An 11,798-nucleotide genomic window follows, 5' to 3' on the forward strand; every position below is an offset into this window, starting at 1 on the left:
TGGATAAGTGAATTTAAACGCGGTCGCACAAGCACCGAACTTGAAACGCCCTCCGGCTGTCCAATTGAGGTAACCAGGAAGACAACCATTGATAAAATCCATGACATGATAATTCAATACGCCGAATAAAAATTCGCGAGACTGCTGAGACTGTATTCACCTCAACTGACCGAGTGCGTAATATCCTGCACGGAGAATTGGGTATGAAGAAGCCTGTGTGCACGGTGGGTGCCTCGATTGCTCACAGACGTCCAAAAGCACATCCAGCACCACATTTCAACACAATGTCTGTCGACATTCAGTCGTAGTCCGCAAGACGTTTTGCGCCGATTTATGACTGCTGATGAAACCTCATTACACACCAGAGTCAAAATGGCAGTCAAATCAATGGGCTAAGGCTGGTGAAAGTTCACCAAAGAAGGCAAAGACCATTTTGTCAACTGGTAAGATGATGGACACTGTTTTTTGTGATTCCTTAGAATAATCCTGATAGATTACTTGGAAAATGGTAGAACGATATCTGGACCATATTCTGCTTTATTTTTGGATCGTATGAAACTAGTGTTGGCAAAAAAGTGCTATTTCACCCGGATAATGCACCATCCCATACATCAGCGATAACTGGGGAGAAACTGCTTGAAAGAAATTTTCATCGAATGAGGAAGTGATAGTTGCAGTCAACGAGTATTTTACACAGTTTGACAAAACCTATTTGTTTGTGGAATGAAGAAGCTTTAGGATCGCTGGACCAAGTGTATGCCCCTCAAAGGAGACTATGTCAAAAAGTTACGTGACTTGTTTACAAATCTAATATTTTTTCTTGCTTTTTTCCCAGGCTTATCAAACCACCCTCATAGTCCAAATTGTCCAGACAGTCCATTATCTCATCGTCCAGATTGTCTGAACAGTCAGGCTAAGTCAGTAACAACTGGTGACCTCGAAAGCCAACCAGGGCCCGCCCAACATTACTCCATGAAGGAAATAAACGTCCTTATGAAACATGGAGAACTTAATTTTCCGATCCTTAAAGATGTCCACATCTATTACATCTTGACCAGCTACGCTCTTAACCCGCATATTTTCCCCTAAACAATTTCGATATCCTTCCAATCCATATGTAGCATACATCAAAGAATCCTTTAGTCAGTGTAGCCAAAGGGCATCGTCAGATATATCAGGCTAGTTTTTACTGAGTTTAACGAATGCGATGTTGGCCTGATATATTTACTGAGTTTTTACTGAGTTTAACGAATGCGATGTTGGCCTGATATATTTGACGATGCTCTTTGGCTACACTGACTAAAGGATTCTTCTAAGAAATACCAAATTAAGGTATTTGCTCTCTCAATAGGTGATCTGTTTATCCATGCTTATGGGTTTTCGAAGTCTGCACAACGCGATCGCGATTCTTAAATAGATATATTTGTTCTCTGTTTTCAATGCAGTTAACCTGAAGATGCCTAAATAAGGAGAAACGCGTCGTTGAAAAATAAAAAACTAAAATTGCAACAAAAACTGTTTTAACCAATAATTTCGATATCAAAAAGCTGCGACACTTTCTTTGAGCGAAATAATGTCTATTTGTATAAAAGTTAATATTTTGGTAACAAAATTAAATACTCAGGTAACCGGTCTCATGGACGTTCTCATGTTACTATCTTTATTCCTCTATTTCGTTCACTTTTGACAGAAACAAAACAAGTAGTCCAATCGGTCAGTGGCTTGCGGGTCACGATGCACTCTCCACGGCGACTTGGAGAGCAGGTAATGATCTCTCCTGAGGGCGCGGGCAGGACCGCCGCTGCGAGCACTGCATTAGCTGACCGCCGCGCCGAGCCGACTTACAACTTGCGCTGCACTGCCGCTGGTCGATGTTAAGCTAATGGAATTCCTACAGCTGCAGCTGCAACCGTTCGCGGCATTCTGCCAAGGCTCTCGAATACCATTACATACGCTGATATATCGCTAAAGAAATCTAGTCCGGGAGCAGCGGCGGTTGATGGGGGAGGTGGGGAGAGGGGGCCAGGACTGCCCGAGAATCATTAACCGTTATTGGTCGCAAAGGCAAGTGAACGACGCTCAGCCTCAGAACGGGAGCGAAGGAGAGTTTAATGTTCAGAACCTCTCAGCCGCAATTATTTTTCTTAAGCGGTAACCTTTTATGAGAAAATGATGCCAAAAGCGGCCTCATCAACCTTTTTTCTTTTTTTAACAAAAGCGCAAAAGCGAACAAAAAGTGACAGCACGATAAAAGTCAAGCTACTTATCCATTAAAAGAAAAGGAATGTGCACCTGTTAGTAATGACTGGTACACAGAAATGTAATTACAGCTCCGACAATCAATTCCTGAAAAGCGATATAACAGGCTAATGTTTTACTAAAAGAAAACTATTTTTTTAAGTTTTGCACTTAGCGTAGGCGTAAATGTGAAATGATATATTACGAAACTCCCACCCGGTCGACAGATATTAGGACAATCGTTATTGTCCTCTCTTCTGCCGAGCTCCAGTCGTACTAAATGGTTAAATATGTTTCTACTTTTTAATTTCAATCATGATAAGCACTCGTCCACTTCTCCGCAGTAAAAATTGATACTTGAAATTCTGTGAGCATCTTCTCGCGACATAATAGGTGCCTTTATTAGGTGGTTATCTGTAAAGAATATGTGTATCAATCACACACGTGCTGCAAAAACCATACTGAAGGTCGGAACGTATGTTTTGTTACGCACTGCACTGTCTGTATTCCATTATTGTGTGCTGGTTGGTTGATTTGGGGAATGGGACCAAACAGTGATGTCATCGGTCCCATCGGATTAGGGAAGGAAAGGGAAGGAAGTCGGCCGTGCCCTTTCAATTTTTTTTTTTTTTCAGTGACATATAAGTAGTTTTTGGGGCCTGTATACTGAATGTTTTTGATAAGGATTAGTGTACTTACGAGCTGTGTAGTTCTGTCTGACGAAATATTCGTGCGTTTCAGTATACAGGCAGTATACAGGCCCCAAAAACTGCTTATATCGTATTTCAAAGGAAACCCAACAGAAAGTTCCCAGTCCCTTAACGAGCATAATATTTTTCAGCCTCAATGTCAGCATCAGTCTTCTGACAGGTTTGATGCACCTCTCCACGAATTCCTGTCTACTGCCAAAGTCTTCATCTCGGAACAGCTCTTGCGACCAACTTTCTCAATTACTTGTTGGTTGTATCCCAATCTCTGTCTTCTCCTGCAGTTTTTACCCTTTACAGCTCTCTCTCTCTCTAGTACCACAGATGTTATTCCCTGATATTTAAACATATGTTCTTCCATGCTGTCCCGTCCTGTAGTCAGTTTTTTCCGTATGTTCCCTTCTTCACCGATCCTGAATGGAGTCTCCTCATTCCTTATCTTATCAGCTCAACTAATTTTCAGCATCCTTCTACAGTATCACATCTCAAACGCTCCAATCCTCTTTTTTCCTATGGCCCCACAGTCCAGAATTCACTTCCACACAGTGTTGTGCTTAAGTAAAGGCTGACGTTTGATTCTGGATAGTAGACTTCTTTTAACAGGAACGTCCTCTTTGCTTGTGCTAGTCTACTTTTTGTGTCCCCCTTGCTTCCTCCGTCATAGGTTATTTTACTTCCAAGGTAGTAGCAGAATTCCTTACCATCGCCTACTTCGTGATCATCAGTTTTTGTTAGGTTTATCACTTATTTCCTTTATACTACTCCTCATTACTTTCGTCTTTCTTCGTTTTACTCTCAGTCTGTACTCTGTATTCATTAGACTGACCATTCCATTCAAAGGATTTCCCTTCATTCTTAATTTTTATCCCACTCCTTATTTTTTCTTTTATTTCTGTTTTTGCAATATGTAGACTGGTGAATTCGTTCTTGGTCTTCCAGTCTTGGTTCTCGTACATGCTGTATACTACCAGCCTTTCCCTGTGGCTTACTATTTTTTTAATCGTATTTCACCATTTTACGCTTTAAAATTTTTTTTCTAGGCCAGAAAATGAAATGAACGTGCCCTGATTTTTCTTAAGTCTTGCTTCCATTATCAAGTTCAAGTCATAATTACCTCTCTTGTGATTTTACCTTTCCGAAATCCAAAATGATCGTCGGCTGATAGTTAATTCGGATGCATGAGACCTTAAGCTGGTGGTGCGATAATTCTCAGACTCATCTACCCTTGCTATCATCGAGTTAATGTGACGCTCATAATCCGCAACAACGTTCTGAATTTGCTCTTCGGTTTCTGGCACGGATCTAAGTTGAAAATACGTTGCGGTGCAACATTCTATTGAGTGGCGAGGCACATTTTAGACTACAGGAAGCAGTGAATACACAGAACTGCGGAATTTGGGGTACTGTTAAACCGCGTGTTGTGCACAAAGAGACATTGCACTCACCGGATGTGATTGTGTGCTGTGGATTCATAAGCACCTTTAATCTCAGTTCGTTCTTCCTTGAAGAGACTACACCCAGAGGGCCTCTCAAGTGTACCGTGCCGTCTGCACGTTTTATAGACCACTTGCACAGCATTTGATTCCTATTCTGCAACAGCGCAACTGTGCGTGATCCAATGTTTTCATGAAAGATGGGGCAACACCCAATGTCGCTCGCCCTGTGAAAAATCTGATCAATACAATCTTCCATGAACGTGTTATGTCCAGAGGTTTTCCAGACGCATGGCCTGCAAGACCACCTGATCTGAATCCATGTGACTTTTGGCTCTGGAGATATCTAAAAGAAAGCGTTTCGCATGGGCACGTTCGGTTTATCCGATCTGAAGCCCAGTATATGGGAACACGTTGCTCAGATTCCACCGGAACTGCTGCGAGTAGCTATTGACAACGTGATTTTACGGATGCAGCATCTCGTCGCCGTCTCCGGTGTTTATATTGAACGAACTGTGCCAGACGGCCGCTGTAGCCGAGCGGTTCTAGACGCTTCAGTCCGGAACCGCGCTGCTGCTACGGTCGCAGGTACGAATCCTGCCTCGGGCATGGTTGTGTGTGATCTCCTTAGGTTAGTTAGGTTTAAGAAGTTCTAAGTCTAGGGGACTGATAACCTCAGATGTTAAGTCTCATAGTGCTTGGACAAACTGTGCAAGCGGTGCTTAATACCAAAATCAACATTATGCTTTTCTCACCTGGCTGTCCTTTCCTGTCCACGTCCCCTTGCTAATACATTAACTATGGAAATATTTATATACGTCTTTTTATTGCTTTCACAGCGCCAAATGTGCACCTGGTGGCCAAAACTGGAACTAATTTTTTCCCGTGTAAATCACTTCTGCATTAACGCACTGCATATCTACTAAGCTTCGCTACCGTATGATAATTACTGCCCACACTGGACCACCGTGAGTAGTTACACTTCAACCACCCGGTATTAATGATCTAGAGCCTAGCGTAGGAAGTTCCATGAGACTGTTCGCAGGTGATGGAGCTGTCTGTCAGAAGCTAGCAACGCCAGAAGACTAGAGCGAATTCCAGGAAGACCTGACGCTGCAGAGACTGGCAGTTAACCATGAACATAAATACAATGAAGAGCCAAAGAAACTGGTACAGGCATACGTATTCAAATACAGAGATATGTGAACAGGCAGAATACGGTGGTGCAGTCGGCAACGCCTCTATAAGACAACAGGTGTCTGCCGCATTTGTTACTGCAGCAGCAATGGCACGTTATCAAGGTTTAAGTGAGTTTGAAAATGGTGTTACAGTCGGCGCACGAGCGATGGGGCACAGCATCTCCGAGGTAGCGATGAAGTGGGGATTTACCCGTACGACCATTTCACTGGTGTACCGTGGATATCAGGAATCCGGTGAAATCTCCGACATCGCTGCAGCCGGAAAAGGATCCTGCAAGAACGGGACCAACGACGAATGAAGAGAATCGTTCAACGTAAGAGAAGTGCAACCCTTCCGCAAATTGCTGCAGATTTCAGTGCTGGGCCCTCAACAAGTATCAGAGTGCGAAACATTGAGCGAAACATCATCGATACGGGCTTTCGGAGCCGAAGGCTCCACACGCGTACCCTTAATGACTGCACGACCCAAAGCTTTACGACTCCTCTGGGCCCGTCGACACCGACATCGGACTGTTGATGATGCACATATGCATAGTTTGATGAATCTCGCTTCAAATTGCATCGAGCGGATGGACGTGTACGGATATGGAGACAACCTTATGATTCCATGGAACCTGCACGTCAGCAGGGCACTATTCAAGCTAGTGGATGCTCTATAATGGTGTGGAGAGTGTGCAGTTGGAGTGATATGGGACCCCTAATACGTCTAGAGATGACTCTGATAAGTGACACTTACGTAAGCATCCTGTCTGATCACCTGCATCCATTCATGTCCATTTTGCATTCCGATGGACTTGAGCAATTATAGCTGGACAATGCGACACCCCACACGTCCAGAATTGCTACAGAGTGGCTCCAAGAACACTCTTCTGAATTTAAACACATCCGATGGCCACCCAACTCGCCTCTCATGAACATTATTGAGCATATCTGGGAGGCCTTGCAATATGCTCTTCAGAAGAGATCTCCACTCCCTCGTATTTTTAAGGATTTGTGGACATCCCTGCAGGGTTCATGGTGTCAGTTCCCTCCAGCACTACTTCAGAACTTATTCGAGTATTCGAGTCCATGCCACATCGTGCTGCAGCACTTCTGCGTGCTCGCGGTGGCCCTACAACGATCTATACAGGGTGATTCCGTGATGATGTTACAGACTTTCAGGGACGATGGATAAAAGTAAATGTCCCAGTCTGAGGCAACAGGCCCTCGTTCGGAAGTAACCGAGTCGAAAGTTGTAAACGAAAATCGTTCTGATACCTCCGAAAGTTGAATAAACGTACCGGTACTGTTATTGCTAAGGTTGTAGGGTGTGCTACTTTCAGAGGCGGTGGTATGGAGCAAAGAAGCAAAAAAGGTGTTGTAAACATGGGCTCTAAAATGCATACCTGAAGAGCCGTGAGCACTTGTTCATCTTCGATACTGTAAATCACATCTCTTCTACAGAAAGTTCTTTGGTTTTTCTATTTTGGGAGGAGGTAGTGTGGACCGAAAAATGCGTAACGTAAGAGCTCTCAGTAGAAGAGATACATTTCGTAGTATCGAAGATGAACAATTGCTCACAGCTCTTAAGGTATGCATTTTAGGAGCCACGTTTACAGGACATTTTTTTCTTGTTTCGGTGCCCACAACCATCTCTGGAAGTTGCCGACTCTACAATCTTAGCAATAACAAAACCGTTACAAGTATTTCCGTGCCAAAGTTATTGGAACGATTTTCGTTTATAATCTTCGACTCGGTTGTTTCCGGGCCAGGGTCCCTTACCTCAACTCATATATTTACCCTTCTCCATCATCCCTGAAAGTTTGTAATGTCATGACTCACTTACTCCGTAGATGCAGGCTACAAACGAGATGATGAAAGCCTGATGGATATGTAGCCCCCTTTCAGGCTCATTTTAGACGAATTAGGAAAAACCAATCCATCAGATTGTGAGCTCCATAGAGAGCACGTTAACCCAACGGGGCTCTTGGAAAATCTGATGGACGCCATCTTTCGCGTCGCTAACAGGCGACTCCATCTATCGGATAAGACTCAAATGCACGCCACACCGGCCGGCGAACATCATTCGAATCGTATTATAGTTCGCTGAAACGCCCGTCTCAACAGCCTCATACACGATACGACAGAAATAAAAAGAAAGAACCCATTTGCTACCGTGCTCTCGAGAAGCCACAAGTAGGCCGCTGAATCTTACATTCCTATCTGATTTTCTTAAATTACAGTGAGGTCATACGAACTAGTTGATAATGAGCTAATACTACTTCAGCACTTGTGAACGAAATTTTTATTATGATATCTTTTCACAGCACTATCATTAAAACCGCGTCTATTTTGATCGAACGCTGCTACGCTACTCTCGGGCCGCTACTTGATTGGAGCGACACGGAATTCTGCTGCCGGTAAACGTTTCGGGAGCGCGTGCGGTAGGCAGTAACAGCGTGCAGCGGAGCGCGCATGCGCAACACAAACAAGACCGTTCCCAGAGCGTGGAGCGGGCGGTGAGCCATGGCTTTTGGAGAAATTATCACAGCGATACAAGAAACGCCAGAACTGTGGCAGTATTGTCATTTTCATTATAAATATAGGTCGACTGGAAGGTAGATATGTACTGAAACAGTAATAAAACTTAATACTGACGGCAAGTAAATACTTTTACTGTTTCATTCCGTTCTGACGAAAGTAATTCACAAACATGTGCCGCACATTTCAAACAACTAGTGGTGCACATGCAATTGTTTAAACTGTGTAATACTAATTTCGTTTAAAAATAAAATGTTGGAAAAGCAGAAGAAAATTGTTGAAGTCACTTTTCTTGCTTCAAAGTTAACTGTAAGTTCTTGCTCTAGCGGTGTGGCTAATGGAAATTGGTGCAGTGTGCTCTCAAGCGTGAGTCTATCTTTATTAAAGCATAATCAAATGTAGACACATACATTCACATGCATTCATGAAATTTATCAGGATCTGATCTCTTATTGTTGTTGTTGTCTTCAGTCCTGAGACTGGTTTGATGCAGCTCTCCATGCTACTCCATCCTGTGCAAGCTTCTTCATCTCCCAGTACTTAGTGCAACCAACATCCTTCTGAATCTGCTTAGTGTATTCATCTCTTGGTCTCCCTCTACGATTTTTACCCTCCACGCTGCCCTCCAATACTAAATTGGTGATCCCTTGATGCCTCAGAACATGTCCTACCAACCGATCCCTTCTTCTGGTCAAGTTGTGCCACAAACTTCTCTTCTCCCCAATTCTATGCAATACCTCCTCATTAGTTATGTGATCTACCCATCTAATCTTCAGCATTCTTCTGTAGCACCATATTTCAAATGGTTCAAATGGCTCTGAGCACTATGGGACTCAACATCTGTGGTCATAAGTTCCCTAGAACTTAGAACTACTTAAACCTAACTAACCTAAGGACATCACACACATCCATGCCCGAGGCAGGATTCGAACCTGCGACCGTAGCGGTCGCGCGGTTCCGGACTGCGCGCCTAGAACCGCTAGACCACCGCGGCCGGCGCGACATATTTCGATAGCTTCTATTCTCTTCTTGTCCAAACTATTTATTGTCCATGTTTCACTTCCATACAGGGCTACACTCCACACGAATACTTTCAGAAACGACTTCCGGACACTTAAATCTATACTCGACGTTAACAAATTTCTCTTCTTCAGAAACGCTTTCCTTGCCATTGCCAGTCTACATTTTATATCCTCTCTACTTCGACCATCATCAGTTATTTTGCGTCCGCAGCTCGTGGTCGTGCGGTAGCGTTCTCACTTCCCGGGCCCGGGTTCCCGGGTTCGATTTCCGGCGGGGTCAGGGATTTTCTCTGCCTCGTGATGACTGGGGGTTGTGTGATGTCCTTAGGTTAGTTAGGTTTAAGTATGTAGTAAACTACGAAACAGCGAGCGTACTGGTCTGGAAACTAACTTCACTCTTGAGGAAGAGAGCGCAAAGCAAAAGTGTGGCGGCAGGAGTCTATTAATGGAAGGTGGGTGGAGTCGCAATGAAGACGTGAATTTAGATGAGGTCACAGGCGCGGGCTGAAATACGGCGGCTTCGCATGACCGGCCGAGGCTCATGTCTGGTGTTGCGAAACAAGGAGGCCCAGAGGCGCTTCCGGCGGCCGCCCGACCGCCTCAGACCGGCCGCCATTTGTATGATAATGCTGGCGGATCACGCCACTAATTAGCCGCTCTCCCGCTCTGCCACTTGCGCCGACGTCACGCGCGCGATGAATCACGGCTTAGACGCCAGCAAAGCGGCTTTCTATCGGAATTAAAACGCTGCCAGCTGTGCTGCTGCCGCATAATCTGACCTGCAAAACAGTACATTCCGCCAGAGCTGCAGTTACACGATCCTGCATAGCAGAAGGCAGGAGTGTCTCCGCCAGAAACATCCAAGGCCAAACAGATGGCAGCTCTGTCGGTAGAAATGGCTGGTTCAAATGGCTCTGAGCACTATGGGACTTAACTACTGTGGTCATCAGTCCCCTAGAACTTAGAACTACTTAAACCTAACTAACCTAAGGACATCACACACGACCGTAGCGTTCGCGCGGTTCCAGACTGTAGCGCCTAGAACCGCTCGGCCACACCGGCCGGCTCTGTCGGTAGAACTCGTATGAAATAACGTAGCATCGCCTCGTGAGTGCTGAGCGATCGCATCCCTTTGCTCCGAATGAGCGGATAACTGCTAATCTGTGGTTACGATGCGCCACTGACTTCAGATGAAATACTATGCTTGTTAGCACAAATATAATTGAACTGTAAACTTGTTGATTGAGTTACCATCTAATCGAGCTCAAATTTCACCCATGGCCTACTTCAACAAGAATATGCAATAGTACTACAGTGCGTTATAGTTACGATTTGCTGAATACTCGTACTCGTACATGTCAATGGAGCTATATCACGTGACGTCCTCTAATTTGGATCTAATCCTGCATTCGATTTGTTTCAGACAGCCAGCCGGGGTGGTTGAGCGGTTCTAGGCGCTTCAGTCTGGAACCGCGCTGCTGCTACGATCGTTGGTTCGAATCCTGCCTCGGGCATGGATGTGTGTGATGTCCTTAGGTTAGTTATGTTTAAGTAGTTCTAAGTTCTAGGCGCATGATGACCTCAGATGTTGTGTCCCATAGTGCTCAGATCCATTTGAACCATTTGTTTCAGACACATTCAAATCATTACGTAAAGTTGAAGGACTGTACAGTTCGCTGCTCCAGTTCTTTGACTGTCTCAATGGGCGAGCTGTATACTACGCTGCTGATATGACATCAGATAGAAAAATCCAGAGAATTGCATCAAGTGATCTTGAAGGTCAAGGTACAGATCGAGCTCGAACTTTTCATCTTGGACGATAGTGAGGTGTTAGATGCCCTCCTACATCAGCAACAAAAGGAACCGATATCGTCACACATGTACCTCATCTTGAACCATGGGCTATGGGTGAAACCTGGTTACTTGAAGACATAATAGAGCAGTTTACATTTCAGAAACTTTATTGACTGGGACAATATTTCATACTGAAGTCAAGTACGGGTCACAGCCTCGTATTTGCAATTTTAAGAGCACTCCGTCTTCAGGCCACAAGTGACCCATCGGGATCATCCGACCGCCGTGTCATCCTCAGCTCAGGATGCGGGTAGGAGGGGCGTGTGGTCAGCACACCACTCTCCCGGTCGTTATGATGGTTTTCTTTGACCGGAGCCGCTACTATTCGGTCGAGTAGGTCCTCAATTGGCACCACGAGGCTGAGTGCACCCCGAAAAATGGCAACAGCGCAAGGCGGCGCGGATGGTCACCCATCCAAATGCCGCCCACGCCCGACAGCGCTTAACTTCGGTGATCTGACGGGAACCGGTGTATCCACTGCGGCAAGGCCGTTATTTTCAATTTTAAGAACCGATCAAAAAGTTCCGTTCGTATGGCGTACCGACCAGAATCGGTACGTCAATGAGGAAAAATCGCCGTTAGCACTGAGGCAACCATCTACCGACGCACCAGGTTGAAGATACACCGTGTCCTACAGCGTGAAGAAGTCCGTAACTGTTTGCTGCACATCCTCGTCCGACAAGAATCGTCGACCCTTCAAGGTCCTTTTTTAAGGACCGAAGCTGTGATCAGCGTGTGGGGAGAGATGAGGGCTAAGCGACTGGTTCTTGAGTGTCTCCCACTTGAGTCATCCGCGATGTGGAGATGTGCACATCAAGAAGTAGA

General features: G+C 45.0%; 1 pseudogene; it reads right to left on the reverse strand.

The window, feature by feature from the left end:
• Positions 1-11,351: 11,351 nt before the first annotated feature.
• On the reverse strand, positions 11,352-11,469 carry LOC126425450 (5S ribosomal RNA; annotated as a pseudogene).
• Positions 11,470-11,798: the final 329 nt, after the last annotated feature.

This window comes from Schistocerca serialis, chromosome 1, assembly GCF_023864345.2.
Source record: "Schistocerca serialis cubense isolate TAMUIC-IGC-003099 chromosome 1, iqSchSeri2.2, whole genome shotgun sequence".
NCBI classification, from domain to species: Eukaryota; Metazoa; Arthropoda; class Insecta; order Orthoptera; family Acrididae; genus Schistocerca; species Schistocerca serialis.